Genomic DNA, 19046 nt, shown 5'->3' with positions numbered 1-19046 from the left:
AATAAATTGATCCAATATAGGATCCGTTTTAAAATCTTGTAATAATTTCAAAAAAAGTTGGTTAACCTCAATTATCGTTAGATTTATGAAGTTTGAGTTTTGAACTTTAGTACCAAAAATTGCAAGTTCAAACCTAGCTTGATGCTTTTTTTAATTAACAGGCCCTGACACACAAAATATAGAGAAAATGTAGGGGTCAATTAAACATGCTTTATTTAACATTTTTACTATAAAATTCCTAAAAACAGAACCGATGTAAAAGTTTATATATCTTAATAAAATAGGTTATAAACCTTTAAAATTTTTTATACCAAGTAAAAATAAACCACTGAAATCAGAGACAATTTTAGGGGTGAGGAGGGGATGTTTCGCCCCCCAAAGAAGGTAATTTTCAAGTTAAAATCGGGTTTTTTTTACAAATTTAGTCGGCTAGTCGGGTACTTAACACAATTTAGTCGGTTGAATTTTAGTTTGAGGGCCTTTTTTTTTTAACCTTATACTGCCTGATCCCAGAAAAAGTTCATACTTTTAAAACATATTTGGAATATTGACTATTTATGATCTAAATAACTAATTACTGGTGTTAAAAAAAAAAATAATGCACCTAAAATATAGTAGTGTTTCCAAACGGGAACATTTAGGATGTTGACAAATAAATTTTGCTTAGTTTTTAGGATATTTGGGGAGATAATGATCAAGCCACTTATACATGCGTATTATTAAATAAAATTCGTACTTTACAAAAGTAAAAATCAAACAAAGTTTTTAAAACATTTATGAATATGTTGCATTAATCCAATCAAAAATATTTTTTTAATTCCGTTTCAAATCCAAAAAAAAACCATTGTTATAATTTATTGGATCACTAGGTCAACATTTTTTTTTTATAAACAATATAGTTACTGTATTTAGTATACTATTAAATAAACAACAAAACTAAAAATTATTACTTATATAAACTGTAATTACTGTATATACAGATCAACAAATAACAAAACTAAAAACTATTAGATTTGTAAACAATAGTTACTGTATGTACTGATAGATAAGCAGTAAAAAAAAAATCTTGTGTAATAATTTTTGAAACATTGAGTTCCTCTACTGTAAAGCCTAACATTTTCCACACATCAATCTTGTATTCTTATGACATATTACACTTCCTTGAGTACACTCAGTTGACTCATGGCTCTGCCCATCAAATTAAACATCTGCTTGTATATCTGCATGTCTTCCATCTTTTTCCCGCAATGTTTGAGTTAATTTCATTAGGATTATTGTAATTTCCCGTCTGAAATCTAAGTGAGTAATTTTTTCATAATTAGGATGTAGACTAATGATAAAATGATAAATATGATAAAATGATAAAAATGATAAAAATGATAAAAATGATAAAAATGATAAAAAATCTCCAAGCTGCAACCAGAGATAAGTTTAACATATTAGTCATCAATGGCCACCTCTATTTTTTAACTCGGATCATAAGCCAGTATGATCTCAAAAGAAAATCCATAAAATAAACTCCATTCATTCCCTTGTTGTAAAGACTTATTAGGTTGAGCTGATTTATTTCTGTATTTCCTTTAGTTTTAACTCGCCTTTTCACGTTGTGCACTGGTTCATGTGTAAAATAGTTGCTTGCAATGGTCACAATACTATTGTTGTCCCCTTTGCAGAACAAGACTTCACCATTGCAACGATAGTCATAAGTACCTCTATTATGCTTTTTCAGTTCTTTTTTGAATATCATTACTTTTGAGGCACCATCTGTTCTATTTTCATGGATAGTTCTTGTACCAATAAAACTTTTTTTTTTGTTTTGTTCTTTATTACAATATTTAATGCAATATTTACAAATATATCAATAAGAAAAATTACATGCAAGAAATCGTTAAAAAAAAAAAAAATTAAGAATAAAGATATAGAACGCGGATACTCAAAAAAGACCATAAAGGCCTTGTCACCGAGCACCGCTGTTGAAGAACTTTGAGCTTAGTTTAGATTTTAGAAAAAACAAAAATAAATAAATACAAATTTTAAACTTTTCTTTAATTATGGTCTTTATGGCTTGAATTAAATAGCATTTTTTCTGAACCGCATGACTCAAACAAAAACAATAATATCATAATATTCTTGATAAACAAATACGTCTCGCATCTATACGATCACTGATTCTTGTTACTCAAATGTATCTTACAATTACACTAATCTTAGTTGTTAATTAATTAATAAATAAACAAAAATAATTAGAATATGATTGCACTAGGTACTTTCAAACGCACTTTAAGGTTGTTCAAAACATTGTGTAGAAGAGTTTATCAAATGGTGGTGCGTTTACGTTTACGTTAACGTCAAAGGATGGTTAACTTCCAAAAGTATCATTCATACAATATTTGCAGATACATCCATTAACATACATTATTTTTTTTTTTTATTTAATTTTTTTTATAATTTTTTTATTTTTTATTTCTTTTTTTTTTTTTTTTATCTTTTTTTTTTTTTTTTTTATTACAAAATTCAATTCAATATTAAAAGTATATACCGTTAGTAATAAAAATTGTGTATAAATATTACGAATTAAAATAAAAATTAAAGTAAACAAGTAAATAATAAATGTCTACTGTACAAATAATGTCAGAGCAACTTTTAACAAAATTCAAATAATGGTGTTTAAATATAGTTTCTCACGTAAACTTCAAATCAATATTGTATAAAAGTAAAATATAAATGAGTGATGACAAAAGTGGGTATAATTAAAAGTATATAAATATATTTTCAATTAAGAAAATTACTTTTTTTAGTTTTCTTTTGAACATATAATAATTCCATTCATGAGAAAAATCAAAATTTTTTAAAATTATTTGTTTCCATAAAAATGCTCCACCAAAAGAAATGCAAGGTTTACCAAAGTTTGTTTGAAATTATGGTTGTTTAATAAAATTATCATTTCTTAAAGAATATTTGTTTTTTTCTTTTAAAGAATATAAATCAAAAAAGGAAACTGGAGATGAGTTGGTTTTACATTTAAACATAAAATAAAGAACATTATAAAAATCTACTTGATATATATATATATATATATATATATATATATATATATATATATATATATATATATATATATATATATATATATATGTATATATATATATATGTATATATATATATATATATATATATATATATATATATATATATATATATATATATATATATATATTAAAAACTATATATAAATATATATAACTATATAAAAATAAATATATATAAATATATATATATATATATAAATATATAAATTTAAAATATATAAAATATATAAATGTATAAAATATATAAAAATAAATGTATATATAAATATTTATATATAACTATATAAAATAAGATGGCAAATAAGATTCCTATTACGGAAAAAACTTTTTGTGAAATCACTAGAGCCTATAAATAATTCGCTTTTTATAGATAATTTATATTCTGACTTATCTTTTGATGAGTTTGAGAGAGCTTACAAATCTCTTAAAAGAAACAAAGCTACAGGTGCGGACGAAATAAATGGTCATAGTCATAGATTGCTTTGAAAACTTAAAATGTATTCTTTATAAAGTGCTCAAGGCATCTATACAGCAAGGTGTATTTCCCGACTAATTAAAAATAGCTAAAGTTATTCCAATTTACAAAGACGGAAAAAAATCAAATATTAGTAATTATCTAAGTTCTCAATTCTTTAAACCTTCTCGAAAATTTTAGAAAGAATTATATACAATAGAACATTCAATTACCTTAATCTAAATAAACTTCTATATAAAAATTAATTCGGTTTAAAAAAAAATTGTTCAACTGAACAAGCCATTACACAGTTCATTCGTGAAATCTCCAATTCATTTGGTAGATCATAATATACACTAGGTATTTTCATTGACCTATCAAAAGCATTCGACACGGTCGATCACAAAATTCTACTTAAGAAACTCAAATTCTATGCAATTAATGGCAAATTAATAAAATGGTATAAAAGTTACTTGACAAATAGAAAACAATTTGTTTTCTATGGAGATTATTTTCAAAATGAAAAATTAATTGGCATAAAATGTGGTGTTCCACAGGGTTCTATTCTAGGCCCACTTTTATTTTTAGTCTATATAAATGATTTAAATAAAGCTTCTAACCTTATGAGTATCATTTTTGCGGACGATACTAATTTATTTCTGTCAAACAGTGACTTTTATGAGCTTTTTTCAAATATGAATAAAGAACTCAATCACATCTCCAACTGGTTTAAGTGCAACAAGTTAACTTTAAACATTGACAAAACAAAATGGATCCTTTTCCACTCCCTCGCAAAAAAGCGTTTTTTACCAAACAATTTACCTAAATTTTTATTAATAAAATTGAAATAAAAAAGGAGTCGGTCACAAGATTTTTAGGCATTTACATTGATGAAAATATTACATGGAAGTATCATATCGACTTTATTTCTACTAAATTGGCCAAAAGTATTGGAATTCTATATAAGGTCAGATACTATCTAAATAAACAAAATTTAATTCAACTCTACTACTCATTTATTCATAGCTATTTAAATTATGCCAATATTGTTTGGGAAAGTACCTCTAAAGGTAAGTTACGAAATCTCTACCATCGTCAGAAACACGCAATGCGTTTAATATGTTTTGAAAATCGTTTTTCTCATTCTAATATTATGTTTAAAAACGTTAAGGCACTTAACGTTTACGAACTCAATGTCTATAATATTTTATGTTTTATGTTTCGTTGTAAAAGTGAACAACCATTGTTCATTTTTAAAGATCTTTTTACCAATAAAGCTATAAACAAATATACTTTACGAAATAATAATTTAATAATTGAACCCTTTTGTCAAACAAAGTTTAATCAATTTGGCATAAACTATCAAGCATCGTATTTATGGAACAAAATTGTTGTTCCAAATTTAAATTTTTCAATTTCGTTTTCTGTTTTTAAAACTTAATTAAAAAACTTTACTCTTTCTACTGACAATATATATAAATATTTTTGAAATGGAAAATTATTTTCTGTTTTTGTTTATTCTACATTGTTAATAATTATTAAATCAATTGTATTTTTTTTTATATACACGTTTGATATATTTTATATGGTTCTGACGACAAGATCTTTTGGATCTTCTTTCAGATACCAAGTTTATGTATTGTTATATTGTTATATTACGAATAATAATTGTAAACTAAGAAAAAAAAATATATATATATATATATATTAAAAACATTCATGTTAAATAAGAGTGGCCTTGAGTGAGTAAAACGATTTTTGAAATTTATCAGACGTGCAAATGTGCTTCTACTGACAATAAAGTGGCTTTAATTTACTTTTATGGGTACTACCCCATGCAATATTATCATAATTAATATGACAGTGTATAAAAGAGTAATATAGTTGAGTTAATGAATGTTTGTTTAAAACACTTCTTGCTTTACATAAAACTCCAATGCTTTTTGCAATTTTGTTGCATAAATGTCCGATGTGATTCTTCCATGATAGATTTTCATCTAAAATGATACCTAGAAAATTTGTGAAAATTACTCTTTTTATTTGAATATTATCAATATGAAGAAGAGGCATGTTACTTGGAAGTAAATGTTTTTTAAATCGTGGATGAATGAAAATCCATTTAGTTTTATCAATGTTGAGTGAAAGTTTATTTGACTTAAACCAATCAGATAATTTTGTTAGTTCAATTTTCATATCATAAAAAAGGTTTATTGATGTTATTATTAGATAGGAATAGGTTTGTATCATCAGCAAACATTATAGTTGTTAATTTTGAGACTTCATGGAGATCGTTAACATAAATTAGAAATAATATGGGCCCAAGTATAGATCCTTGTGGAACTCCACAGGTTATATTTAGATAATCTATATTAAGATAATCTTGTGAAGAAGATCCGTCGAAATTGTTTGCGATATTTTAAATAGCTTTTTAGTAGTTTTAAAGCATTACCGGTGATACCATAATGTTCAAGTTTTTTAAACAGTATTTCATGGTCAGTTGTGTCGAAAGCCTTAGATAGGTCTATAAAGACGCCTAAAGTAAACTCCGACTTTTCGAATGAATCAGTTATACTACGAGTAAGATGAATTATTGCATATTCAGTAAAGTTATTTCTTTTAAAACCGTATTGATTTGTGTAAAGTATATTACTAACAGCAAGATGATTAGATATTTGTTTGAACAAAATTTTTTCTAAAATTTTTAAAAAAACAGAGAGGATAGATATTGGTCGATAATTACTGACATTTGATGGTTCACCTCCTTTAAATATAGGCGTTATTTTGGCTATTTTCAATTGATCGGCGAAAATTCCTTGATTTATAGAACATTTAAAAACTTTGAAAAGAATATGTTTTATGGTATCGTGTGAATCTATGACTATATTACAATTTATATCTTCAGGACCAACTGTTTTATTAGTTTTAAGCATTTTAAAAGCACTTTCAAATTCTGAAGAAGATACTTCAAATTTAAACTAGAGATTAATGGAAACACGTAATCATTTATTGGATTAATCATAATTGGAATATTTTTAGCTATATTAGGGCCAACAGACACGAAATATTTATTTAATTCTCTTGCTATTTGTTTGGGTTCATACAAAAATACTCCATCAACTTTTATAGTGTTAGGCACAGAGCATAATTTTAACTTACTATTTCCAATAATTTGACTTATAATTTGCCATGTGCATTTTGAATTATGTTTATATTTTTTTAGTAAATCATAGTAATATCTTTTTTTAAATTTTTTTCTTTGACTTTCAAACATTTTTGCATTTTTATAAAAATTTTATTTTCTGGTGTTGGTTTTTTAAGTACTTTATATACAGTTTTTGCTTTATATTTGAGGATTTCCTAAGATCTTTATTGACCCATGGTGACTTTAAACTTTTATAATAAAATAATAAATTCACGTTTTGGAAAATTTACATCATATATTTCATAAAAAGTTTGAAAGAATGTATTGTATACTTCATTAGCTTCAAATAAACTGTTTATATGATTCCAATCTATTAAAGATAGTTGATCCTTAAACGATGCTAAATTTGCATCGGTGAAAAAACGTTTGATAATGACTTTTTCATGTTGTTGTATTAATTTGTTGTCAATATTAATAGAGAAAAAAAAGGGAAGTGGTCGGAAACGTCACTTTTTATTTTTACCTTTTTTAAGAGTTTCATTAGAGATATCGGTTGTTATAATGTTGTCAATTAAGGTAGCTGAAGTTGAGGTTACTTTAGTAGATTTATTAATTAGTGGAGTTGCTCCATGTTTGAATAATTCATCGTAAAACTCTCCTCTGAAAGTAATTTCATCAACTTTCCACTTGTGAAAAAATTTTCAAAATATATTTCGTGAAATTTTGGAATAGATTTTTGCTTCACTACTTCTAGCATATCTTGAACAACTTGCTGACCTAAAAGCATCTAAGATCTTCTAGTAGAATCTTTTCCAGTATAAATTTTTATTTTATATGGATATCCATCGTTTCCACAAAAAGCCCAAAGCTTGTATCCGAAACGTATTGGTTTTCCTTTTATGTACAATTTAGTACTGTGTTTTTTAAAATATTTTGATTATCAGCAAAATCAAAGTATTTTTTTATTTTCAAAAACTCATCTCTACTCATAATATTTGAAAGAAATAGAACATTTAGGTCTGACTGATTGCTCCAGTAGACTCTTTCCAATAGACAAAATGGTATCTAGAACAAAATTAAGATTCCTAAAAAATTCTTGACGTCAGTGACAGAGGAATCAAAAGTAGCATCATTCTTATTTCTTCAAGCATATAATTTTGTCTGTTCTAAAGTATGGTTACATATATCATTAGTGAAAAAATAGTCCCCATATTTTGTAGCAGGACTTCATAATTATCATTTTACTTAAAAGCCATAACTTCTATGTTTCCTTGCAACAGTATTATATTTTTTGGAACAAATCTTATTACATCAAACAAAGCTGCATAGCTAACATCCAAATGTTCCCATATGGGAACATTCTATTCCAATCTAATAATTTTCCTATTTATAACATGCATATCAATATGAGTAAATGATAGGTTGTATTTAACAAGGAACAATTATTTTTCACTCTAAAAAATAATATTCGTTTTTTAATTTAATTCAATAATATAAATATTTTTTATGTAAAAGTTACCAAATTCGATATAAATAAGCTATCAACATTCAAATTAAAGATGATAGCAGGTAATTATGAAAACACATAATATAAACTAATTTAAATAATATCTTTTTAAAGTGTTCCCATATGGGAACATTAGGTGGTAAAAAATAAAGATTCATCACCCCCTCCCCCCTCAATTTATTTGTAGAATTGTCTCTGACTGTAATGGTAGTTAATTTTAATCAAATATACTTTAAAAATTACATTAACCATTATTTAAAAAAATATATACATCATTATTATATTTTAGAAATAAAGAATAGTTTAAAAATCATGGAACTTTAATAAATATTACTATTATTTTTGATGCAGGTAATCTGCGGTGCTTGAACTAGACTGAGTAATGAAAGCCCACAGTAAAATATAAAACATTTCAATTGAAAAAACTTTTTATATAAAGGAAGATAAGTAATAAAAACAAAGAAGAACGAACAGATGCTAAGAATAAACACAGATTTATTTTAAGAAAAAAAAGCTTATAAAAATATAGTCAACAGTAATTTTATCGTTAAAGTATACCTAAAACAAAACAGGACACATAAGTAACCAAAAACCTTCATTAAAAACGAAAGTTTAAATTACTTTGAAACAAATTTATTATTACCGGCGTTTCGAAAAGGCTCAGTGCCAATACTTAGTTTATCTCGTCAGATAAACATAATCGCCATTTATGCTTTACCCCGCGATTTACGCCTGCTCCATACTGCAGTGAAAAAGGACTTCATTACAAATAGCCAAAACCCTCACTTCACTAAAATTTGTAAAGCACTAATATTTTTGAAGAAATAATATGGGTAGTGAGAGTACTATTTATATAACTTTTTCAAAAATATTAGTACTTTACCGAATACTATAACAAAGTTCAAGTAAAAAAATAAAATAAATAAATATATTTATAGTTTTTCCAAATGAAACTTTTAACTCACCTTTACTTACTGATGTTACATATTGAAGAATCTTTTACAGGGACTACTAAAACAACGGGACGCGAAACTCTTACTTCATGTAATTTTGACGACAGGGCCGATGAAAAAAAAAAGTGAAACACTTCTATGATCAAACAATAATATAATTATCATTAGAAACATAACAACAAAATTTTATGGCTCAATTATTTATGACTACTTTCAAACAAAAATTAAATTGTGTTGATAAAAAAATTAAATTATCTGTAAATAACTGTAATTTAACTGTAAATAATCATTTTTAAAGACTCTGTTAATGAATTAACTAATCATTATTCATACTATATTATATTCATATCATAGTAATAAATATATAATTTTAAATAAATTTTATATCAAATAAATATAAAACCATAAATACATTTCAAAACTTTGTTAATTATGATCACCAACAAAAACTAAAAGATCAGACCACTAAGTATTGAGTTTTTTTCTTTTTCTGTCCTGAAGGTTTAATGAAACAATATCAGATGTATCATCAAGGGTCATAACACCTTTCAAGAAACAGTTAGTTATTATTCAGATAACTTTTGTAATATCTATACTTCCTGTTTCTAAATCAAATGGTAATGTTGAATGCAAGAATAAAAATAATTTCTTTAAATAAAAAGCACTTTGTGCTTTTTATTTAAAGAAATTTTTTCCATTGTGCAACAGTCTGAATGTATGCGTGAGCAATGAATGTTAGTTTCATCCAAAGAAACTTGTTCTGCTGAGATAAAATAATTTGTACGGCTTAGTTGTCTACAGATAAGCGAAAAATTTACAAAAAGATAAGATCAAATAAATTAAGTTGAAACCTAGTATTAAATTTTAGTTAAAACAGCAATAGTCAAATAAAAACGTATTGTTAAACTTATGTATGTCAAAAATGAATACTTTTAATTAAATAAATGAGAAAAATATTTGTTTTTTAGATTTTAATCTACATTATTTTCTTAACTATAAGTTAAAAAAAAATAATTTTACCTGTAGATACCGAATTCATCTCCAAGACAATCTGTTCGAAAAATACCAGGAGGAACATATCGGTGATCTTCTGGAAGCATTTTTTTACTAATTCTACCAATCTTTGTAGGGTGTTAACTAAAGAATAAGAGATGAATTAATTCTGATGTTCAAGTTCATGTGTGAATTTGATGAAATAATCTTTCACGTATTATTCAATTGTCCTTCGTCGTCATATTATATTATGCGTGGTAATCAAAGGCTTGCACATCAAAAAGTACTAAATTGCATGCTAAGAGAGAAACGTGTTGTATTGCAGTGGAATACCCTGCCGTAAATAATAATTGACGCGACTTCTTCAACATTTTCAAAAATTGACTAGATAAACATTTAAATTAGTTAAAAGAGAATTTTTAAACGATAACTGGAAATAAACTCTCTTCACATATGTTTACAGTATTCTAATATGTTCCTAAAGTATGGTACTTGTGTAGCAGATGTGCACAAGTATCGTAAGTCTGTTAGTATAGAGGTACCAGACGCAGCACATTTTTGTTGGTAATTTTAACATAGCGAACATTTATGATTTTTAAGTCTATAAATTTATTACGGATTGTTGTAAATATTTTAAATTATTGACCACTAAAATAAACTAAACTAAATTAAAAAAAAAAGAATATTAGGCAGCGTTTGTAGTCGTGTGTTAGATACTCACCCAACCTTTATTATTTTAATGACATTTTCTATATTCTACTTTTGTTAAACCGTGTTGTGCTTTAAAAATACCTAACACATACAGAACTAACTGAGCACAGGCGAGATGTTTACTCGTAACACTATCATTTTTTCAAAGTTTGTGTTTGTTGACCTGATGTAAAAACAAGCAAAGATTTATGTAAGAACATAATCTACATTATATTATTTAAATGTTTATACCAGAATCAGCAACCTGCTACTCGCAAGCAGGTTGCCGACCCTGGTATAAACATTTGATGTTAAAATTTCACAGTTATCATGCGACTCCCCAGCTCCATCCACAAATATTATTATAACATTGAAAACAAGATGTTAGCAGCTCTTTAAAAACTGGAAAACTTTTATAAATTATAAACTTCTGTCATAAAAGATTGCTAACCCCTTGTTTATACAAATTACCAAATGCATTATTCTTTATTTCATAACTTTCAGATTAATTATATATATATTTTTTAAATTTGCAATTATTAATCGTAGTATAACAACTTAAAAATATAAACTTGTTTTGTTAAAAAAAATCTTGAAGATGTTATCAAAAATTTCAATAGTTGCGATTTCTTTATCATAGTAAGAATTTCGGAAAACATCGAGGAATACTCTCCTCCATCAAAGTTTTTGGGATCGTAACTAATCTTTTAATCTAGATTTAAGTAATTTTAGTTGAAGAATAAGATTATTTAGTAATTAATTTGATATTGTAAGTTTTAATATAGATATACCTTCGCATAGTAGAAAAACTTCTTTCAGCTGATTAAATGGGCAAACAATTAATAATTAAAAGTATTTTAATACTCGGGAACAATATATCTGGACATTTGATTTTGATTTTATTGATGAATATGCTAACCACTGTGCGCAGGTATACTTCAAAACAAAAGGATTGAACATACAACCATTTGAACAATACAATAAATCAAACCAGAGACTAGTGCCGTGGCAAGTAGTTCTGGGCTTCCCTCCCCTCCTCCCCACCAAACTAGCCATTAGGGCCCCAATTTTTTACTTTATTTTTTTAAATAAATGGATAAAATTTACAGATTACTCCGAAACAGCTGGGTACTTGACATATTTTAACGTCACCGTTCATAAGACTAAAAACAATCAAATTAACGCTTAAATTCAATTAAAAATATTTTATAATTATTAAATTGATATAGAGTTTACTAGTGAAGAGTTTCTTTAATTACTGTAAATGTATTACGCAGATAATGCATGTACGTTGCAAACCATCAAAAAAGGGTTTGCGATGTGTTTTCATGCTTGCAAATTCATTTATTATGCCTTCATAATTTAATTTCTTTGCAACCTCATTCTCAATCAACAGCATTTCTAAGGAAGACAAGCGTTCATCGACCATTGTTGAACTGTTTAAAGATACAAAGAAATATAGCTACATGTATTTATGTATAATGAAGCAAGATTATTTATACTAACCTATGAAAAGCTTTAACTAGTTTTAACTTGCTGAAGCTACGTTGTGCACTTGCAACAGTAACTGGTAAAGTAAGAATGATTCGTAACGCAATAATTTTCATTACAGGCTTTGATAAGACTCTCAGATTGGTAAAAAAAATCGTAAAGTTTTGTGACAATGCTGATCTTTTGTGACAATTACTAATGCAATGGACATATCAATTAATGGCAAAAAAATATCTACTTTATACTAATGTTCAGGTTGCCGAGTGTGATCAACACACTTGTATATTTAAATCGATGTTTTTTGTGAACGCACTATTGGAAAAACCTTTTCAATGCCCAATACTTCTGCGATATCTGATGCCTTAATACGTGCGTCGGAAAATCCATTTTCGCGATACTCATAAAGAAATGCGTTTGTTGCCTTTATTTCACTAGCTAATATGCCGAGAGAGGTTGCAGTAGACTGAAGAAGCTTACTTGATTTGTTGATTTGAAATAAAACGTCATACCAAATGATGATTTATAATAAGAAAGGCTATGTTCTAATATATTCCGTCAGCGATCGTACTTCTGTGGCGGTTGCCCAATCTCTCTTTTCTAAGGCAAGTTCTTCCAATCTTTCGAGTGCCTCTAAGATTTCTTTTAAATAATAGCGAAGTGGTTTAACACAGTTTATTCTACTATCCCATCTGGTATCTGATTGTGGTTTGACAGAAATTTCAACGCACAATTTTAAAATTTTCTATCGAGGAGGAGACGATGAAAAAAGAGTGTATATAATCTTAAAAGAACACCAAAAAAAAATTACACTGATGGATGACAGTGCACCATTAACAATAAAAAAATTGAGTGAATGGTTTTTACAAGGAACATATCAGGGCTTAGGATTCATTTCCAGAAAACTGGCTTGAAAACCATTTACTTTTACTTTCATAGTAGCACCATTATCAAAGATTGACCTCGACAGTCTAAAATATTTAGATCCCAATTTTTTGCCATTTAAAGTTACATCAAAAAGGTCTTTTCCAGTGATATCATTTACTGTGAGATATCCTATGAAATTTTCGGAAATGTCGATACCTACTCCAGGGTTACATGTTCCTGATCGCAGAATAGTGTTCATTTGTTCTTTGTGCGAAACGTCTGGCGTACAATCTAAAATAATAGAATAGTATTTTGCCTTTTTTACCCAAGAAAGGTTTTTGGATTCAATTTCCTTGGCTAAAAGTCTAATCAACTCGTTCTGTGTGTCATTGCTCAAATAGTGCTCCTTGGTTTCTTCTTTTGCATAAGCTCATTGAAAACGGTATCGTACTCAGCCAGTAATTCAAACACCCCAAAAAAGTTTCCATTGCAAGATTTCTTGCAGAAAGAAATGATGTAATGTCCAGTATCCTTTTTAACACAGCCTTCCAAAATATCCGCTCTTTATGAAGTAATTTTTGTTGTTGCTTGTCTATGGTAGCTTGATTTGCAATGCCGACATTACCAAAATTGAGGGTAAAAAATCAATTAAGAAAAAAAAGAGTTACAAAGCAATAAAATAAAAGAAATATCAGTTAATCTTTTCGTAAAGTCATCCAATGTTCAAAGCACTTAAATGCGCACTGCATATTTCGTGTTCTTTAAGTTTTTTTGATAAGCCTTCCCAAGTGTTCATTCCTTGTCGAAATGGTGAAGAGGTTATCCCAAAAAGTTTGCAACAAAAACAAAACACTTAATTGCTATTTAAAGAATATATGAGCCGTGACCGTTCAAAGATTTCTCCATTTTTCATCTTGAGGTTATAAAAATTCAGTGAAAATCATCTTCTTTCTAAATTGTATGGAAAATCTATTTCAATCTTTTCGAAACCACGTTTAATAATGTCACACCTCTGTGTGTCAGAAACATCATCAGGCCACAGAAGGATTATCACTGAGAAAAATAGGCGGAATTTTTATGCCATTTGATGCAGACTCACATATCAACTTATCTGACTCTTCTCTAGTTTTGCGGCCGTGGCGCAGTGGTTAGAACGCTTGCTTTACATGCAGGAGATCCAGGTTCGAAACGAGCTTCGGGCATATTTTCGCGTCACGGTAAGGAAGGAGGCGTGAACTTCCTGGTTAAATGCACTTCCGCGGTGCTCTGTGACAAGACCGTTAGGATTCTTGGGGCACCTATAATAAAAAAAAAAAAAAAAAAAAAGTATTAAAATAATGACAATCAGAATTATTTGTAGTTTCTGTTGGTATCGAAACACTTCCGGGCTGAGCTGCTGGTTTCGAAAAATGTGTTAGTTTGGGATAATTTGTGTTTTCCCCTTGGCTGCAGCTTTTTCTTTTAGTGGCACCACTTTTCACTCCCTGGCTGCAGCTTTTCTCTTCTCTTAGTGGCACCACTTTTTCTCTTCTCTTAGTGACATCACTTTTTCTCTTTTCTTAGTGGCACCACTTTTCACTTTTTTTATACTAATAATTATATCGTGAAAAACTAACGAAAGATAGTTATGAATTTTTGCAAACCTTCGTTCATTGTTTGTTTTTTATGATATAAAAAACTAACAACGCATAATAATGATAAAAAAATCAATTCAAAAGTGCAAAATCGAAGTCCATATGATTATAGACTTAGGGGTCATCCATAAATGATGTCAGTAAATATAGGGGGGAGGGAGTGCTGGAAAGTTTGACACTAATTGACAATGGGTAGGAGGGTGTTGAGGCCGAAATGATGTTAATTTAAATTAATTTTTTAGTTTTAATAGCAAATTTTAACGGTATTTACATCTACTAAATGATATAGAAATGATGTTTTGTTTGTGGGAAATTAATATTAAATGCGGGGAATTTGATATTATATTTTATTAAATTATTTATAATATAATATTATAAATTAATATAATAAGTTTCCCAGAGACATTAAATAAATAACAACTACTAACGTAAAATAAAAATTACTAAGGTTTTATTAAACCATTTGACTACGAATCAAATTATGTTAGAAATATCAACTCTTTGTATATAAAATTCACAATCGATTGTATATAACTCTTTGTATATAAAATTCACAATGGCTCCCTAGCGGATTATAAAATGTGGTTCAAAATAAACTCATAAAAATAAACTCATAAATTGGTCATTTTTTGAAATTAAATTGTCGTTATTTCAAATACGAAACTCTAATTGCTCTCTATTTGATTGTAAAACGTGATGCAATGCAAATATATAAAGTCTATAAAGGTTGAAGAAACTCTTTTAAAAAGCTTGCGCTAACGATGAGCAAAATCATTATTCTGATTGTGATGTAAACAATATTAATAAATCAATATTAAAGTATGGATAAAGCCGCATTACTTAACTTATTGATGGTCTCGTATGGAAATGCTCATTCCGATAAAAAAAAGGCTAATATCCAGAAAGAAGTCTTATAGTATAATGGAGTTCATAGTATAATGGAGTTCATTAAAAGAAGAGAAACTGGTGTATAAGGATCTTGAATCAAGAGTAATGTATTTGATCAATTTATTTAATGAAATGCAATGAAGTTCAAGAGCAAGCAATTATCATTTTGGGACAATAATCCAAAAAAGTCTGCCCCCATGTATACTCCACTTGAATTTGACAAAAATTCCTCACAATTTGTTGAGCCCACCAATGAGCGATCTGTTATTGATGATCAACAAAGTGCATTTACTTTGAGTTTGTTGACCACGAAAAATCAAAAAAATGCAAGAACAGTGGTTCAAGATTGACTCAATTCTGAGATTGCAGCTTTAAATTGTGAAGTTGCTGGACTGAAGACTAGAAAGAGAAATGGATTCATTGCTGAAGCTGAAGAGGACGATTTGAAAAAGAAAAAGAAGAAACTAGCTCATCTATGTAAAGAACTGGCCAAAGAAAAGTATGATAAAGCTCAACAGAAGAAAACTAGAGAACTGAAAAAATCTAGAATGGAGGAAATCTGCTTGGAGCATCCAGAAGTCAAAGAAAAACAAAAAATCAGAAAGAAACCTGGTCGACCGTCATTAGAAGTAGATCAACCTCTTCTTTTGAAGGCAATTATGGATATTGCTCTCCATGGTTCGTCCGATCAGAGGTTCTTCGGGTAATGATAGCTTAGCTATGTTTGTTAATATTGTATTTGTTAGAATTTTACTCTTAATTAGTACTTGAACTCCTATAAATATCCTTGAAATGTTAACAGCTAACTTCAAGATTTGATTAGAATATAATTTACGAAATAAATCCCGTTTTTTGTAAAAAAGTTAGTTATATCCAAATATATTTCTTTATTATTTAGAGCATTAAATTGGATTTACAATCAGCAAGAGCGCCCTCTATACTCGTCTACTTCTGAGAAGTTACGGAACATTAGGCACGTCAAAACAGTCCCTGTTAGATTGATTAGTCCTCAGAATGAATCTCATTTAAAACATGTTGACGGACTCTTTTGCAGTTCAGCTATAAAATATGAGGAAGAAGTTTGTTCTATTTTAGGGCCAGATGAAATGTGTTTCATTAGCCAAGACGACAAGGCTAGAGTGCCAATTGGAATCGCAGCAGCCAAAAAACAGGCGCCGTTGTTGATGCATTTGGAGTACCGGGTAAATCTCCCGGACCACGACTGGGTCGTGGCTACTAAACACAAGCTTATACCATCTGTATACGCTGGAATTACGATCAAAAAAGATGGTCTCGGAAAAACAGATGCTGTTACTTATTCTGAACCTACCTACATTGCTGTTCGATCAGGAAAACACGCATTCTCGACCGCTTTCGCTCATGGATTAGAATTTCAGAGGCTCTTGGATATCAATATATTCGACTCTATTACCAGAGATCCTCAAACTAATATGGTTAAGCCTATTGTTATACTTTTTATTTCAATTTATGATTGGTGGCTCGTGATATAAAACCTTTAAAAACTCCAATAATAATTGCAGGGTTGATATTTGAGTCGGGTTTTATTTGTATGTTTGTTATTGCTTCTTTACGGTGGACTTTGAAATCATAATGGTAATTATTTGTGTTATTTTTAAATCTAAAAAATTTAGTTTTCTCTGATCATTTTGATGGTTCTAATTTTATTTTTATACAAAAAATAGCATTGACTAAGGCATAGTTCTATTAATTGGTGGTTGTCAGAAAGTGTTAATTTGGTTCTTTTTTAAGATCAGTTATATCATTATTAAGATAATCAATTATCACAGGTATGGCTTTATCAATTGGTATTAATGTATACAAAGCTATTACATTTTACGATACTTGAATTTCATCTGGTCTGACACACCAGGGTTTTGCTTCGTTGACAAATGATGAAGAATTCAACAAGCGTGTTTTGTTTTTAATTAGGAAGGCTGAATAACTTTAACGAGATATTCTGAGGTACCATACGGAGGAGTGCCAATGGTAGATACTGTTCGCATTGGATGCTTTATAACTTATTGCTTTTTTTACGCTTGCATAATTTAGGTAATATCGTGATTAAAACGCTAAGTTTTTTTATTAATAGTAACAGTAACAATATATATTTAAATACTTTTATTATAAAAAAAAACAAAATTTTTTTTTTAAACTTGTGAAAAGGGCCCCTAAAAATGCTGCCACCCCTGCCCCCTATTTGTGTGTGGGGAAGCCTAGCCACGGTCTCCCAGAGACTTTAAATCTGTTTTAAAAGAAAAGAAATCAAATGAAGCTGCATTGCCATATAAATTGAGCGACAAAGAGAAATATATTATCTCTTTGACTGCTTGATTCATAAAACTGGATCACATTTTATAAACAGCTTCATGTTATATTTTTTGATAGTGCCGCATCAAGCAATTGTAGAGCTGGATCAAGCAAGCGCAGAGCCCGACCCTAGTTTAACTAAAATAGTTTGGTCTTAAAGTAGTTTAAAAATTCAACTGCCTTGCTTCTTTACTCTCAATATATTTGATCACTAAGTTATTTCTTATGTCGTAACTCTGTGATTTGCCTGTCATTATAATATGTTTTTAAATATATTGATTTGCTTTAACGTTCCTTACTTACAAAGTTTACTAGGAAAAGTAAGCCATAGCAAAAAATTAAAGTCATTAAAAACTTATAATCTCTCGTTTCCAAAGTTTCCAAGTGATATAGCTTTACTTTTGATTTGTGGGATCTTCAGAGCTTTTTAATATTACAAAATAAGCATCCTAAAATTCGTATTCAAAAAATGCATCTTAAAATTCAACCTTACTTTTTTAAAACTTTGTATCCAATATTCTCACATGGTATCACAAAGTAACTTGATAGTAAGTTCTTTCACATATTTGAGAAGCATTAACCATTTTTTTTGTAGATGAAATACATACAGTCGTTAAAGAATACCAAAAAGAAGTCAACTGAAACCTGTCAGATTTGTCGTCATAGCTTTGTCAACGAATATAATTAATTTTCATTCCTAAAGAATAAATTTCTTGCTTTAACACAAAAAAAAGATTTTGCCCAATATTGCTTTCTACATGTATTTACTTAAGCTGTTCATGTACACTGGCACTTAAACCAGGTAATGTGCCATCTAAAATTTATCTGAAGCTAAGAGGCATTTGTTATTTATAATTGATATATAGAGTAAAATCAAGAACTATCCCAAAATACTTTATTTGCTCTCTAGTTTTTTTTGGAATTTTACTGACTATCTTATTTATAATATCATTTTGGATTGTTTACTTAGATAATGTTCATTGGTTGTTTGACTGGCAATTTGCTAAAGGTGG

The sequence above is a fragment of the Hydra vulgaris genome, chromosome 15 (assembly GCF_038396675.1).
Source record: "Hydra vulgaris chromosome 15, alternate assembly HydraT2T_AEP".
Taxonomy (NCBI): domain Eukaryota; kingdom Metazoa; phylum Cnidaria; class Hydrozoa; order Anthoathecata; family Hydridae; genus Hydra; species Hydra vulgaris.
Note: the sequence above shows the minus strand (reverse complement) of the source record.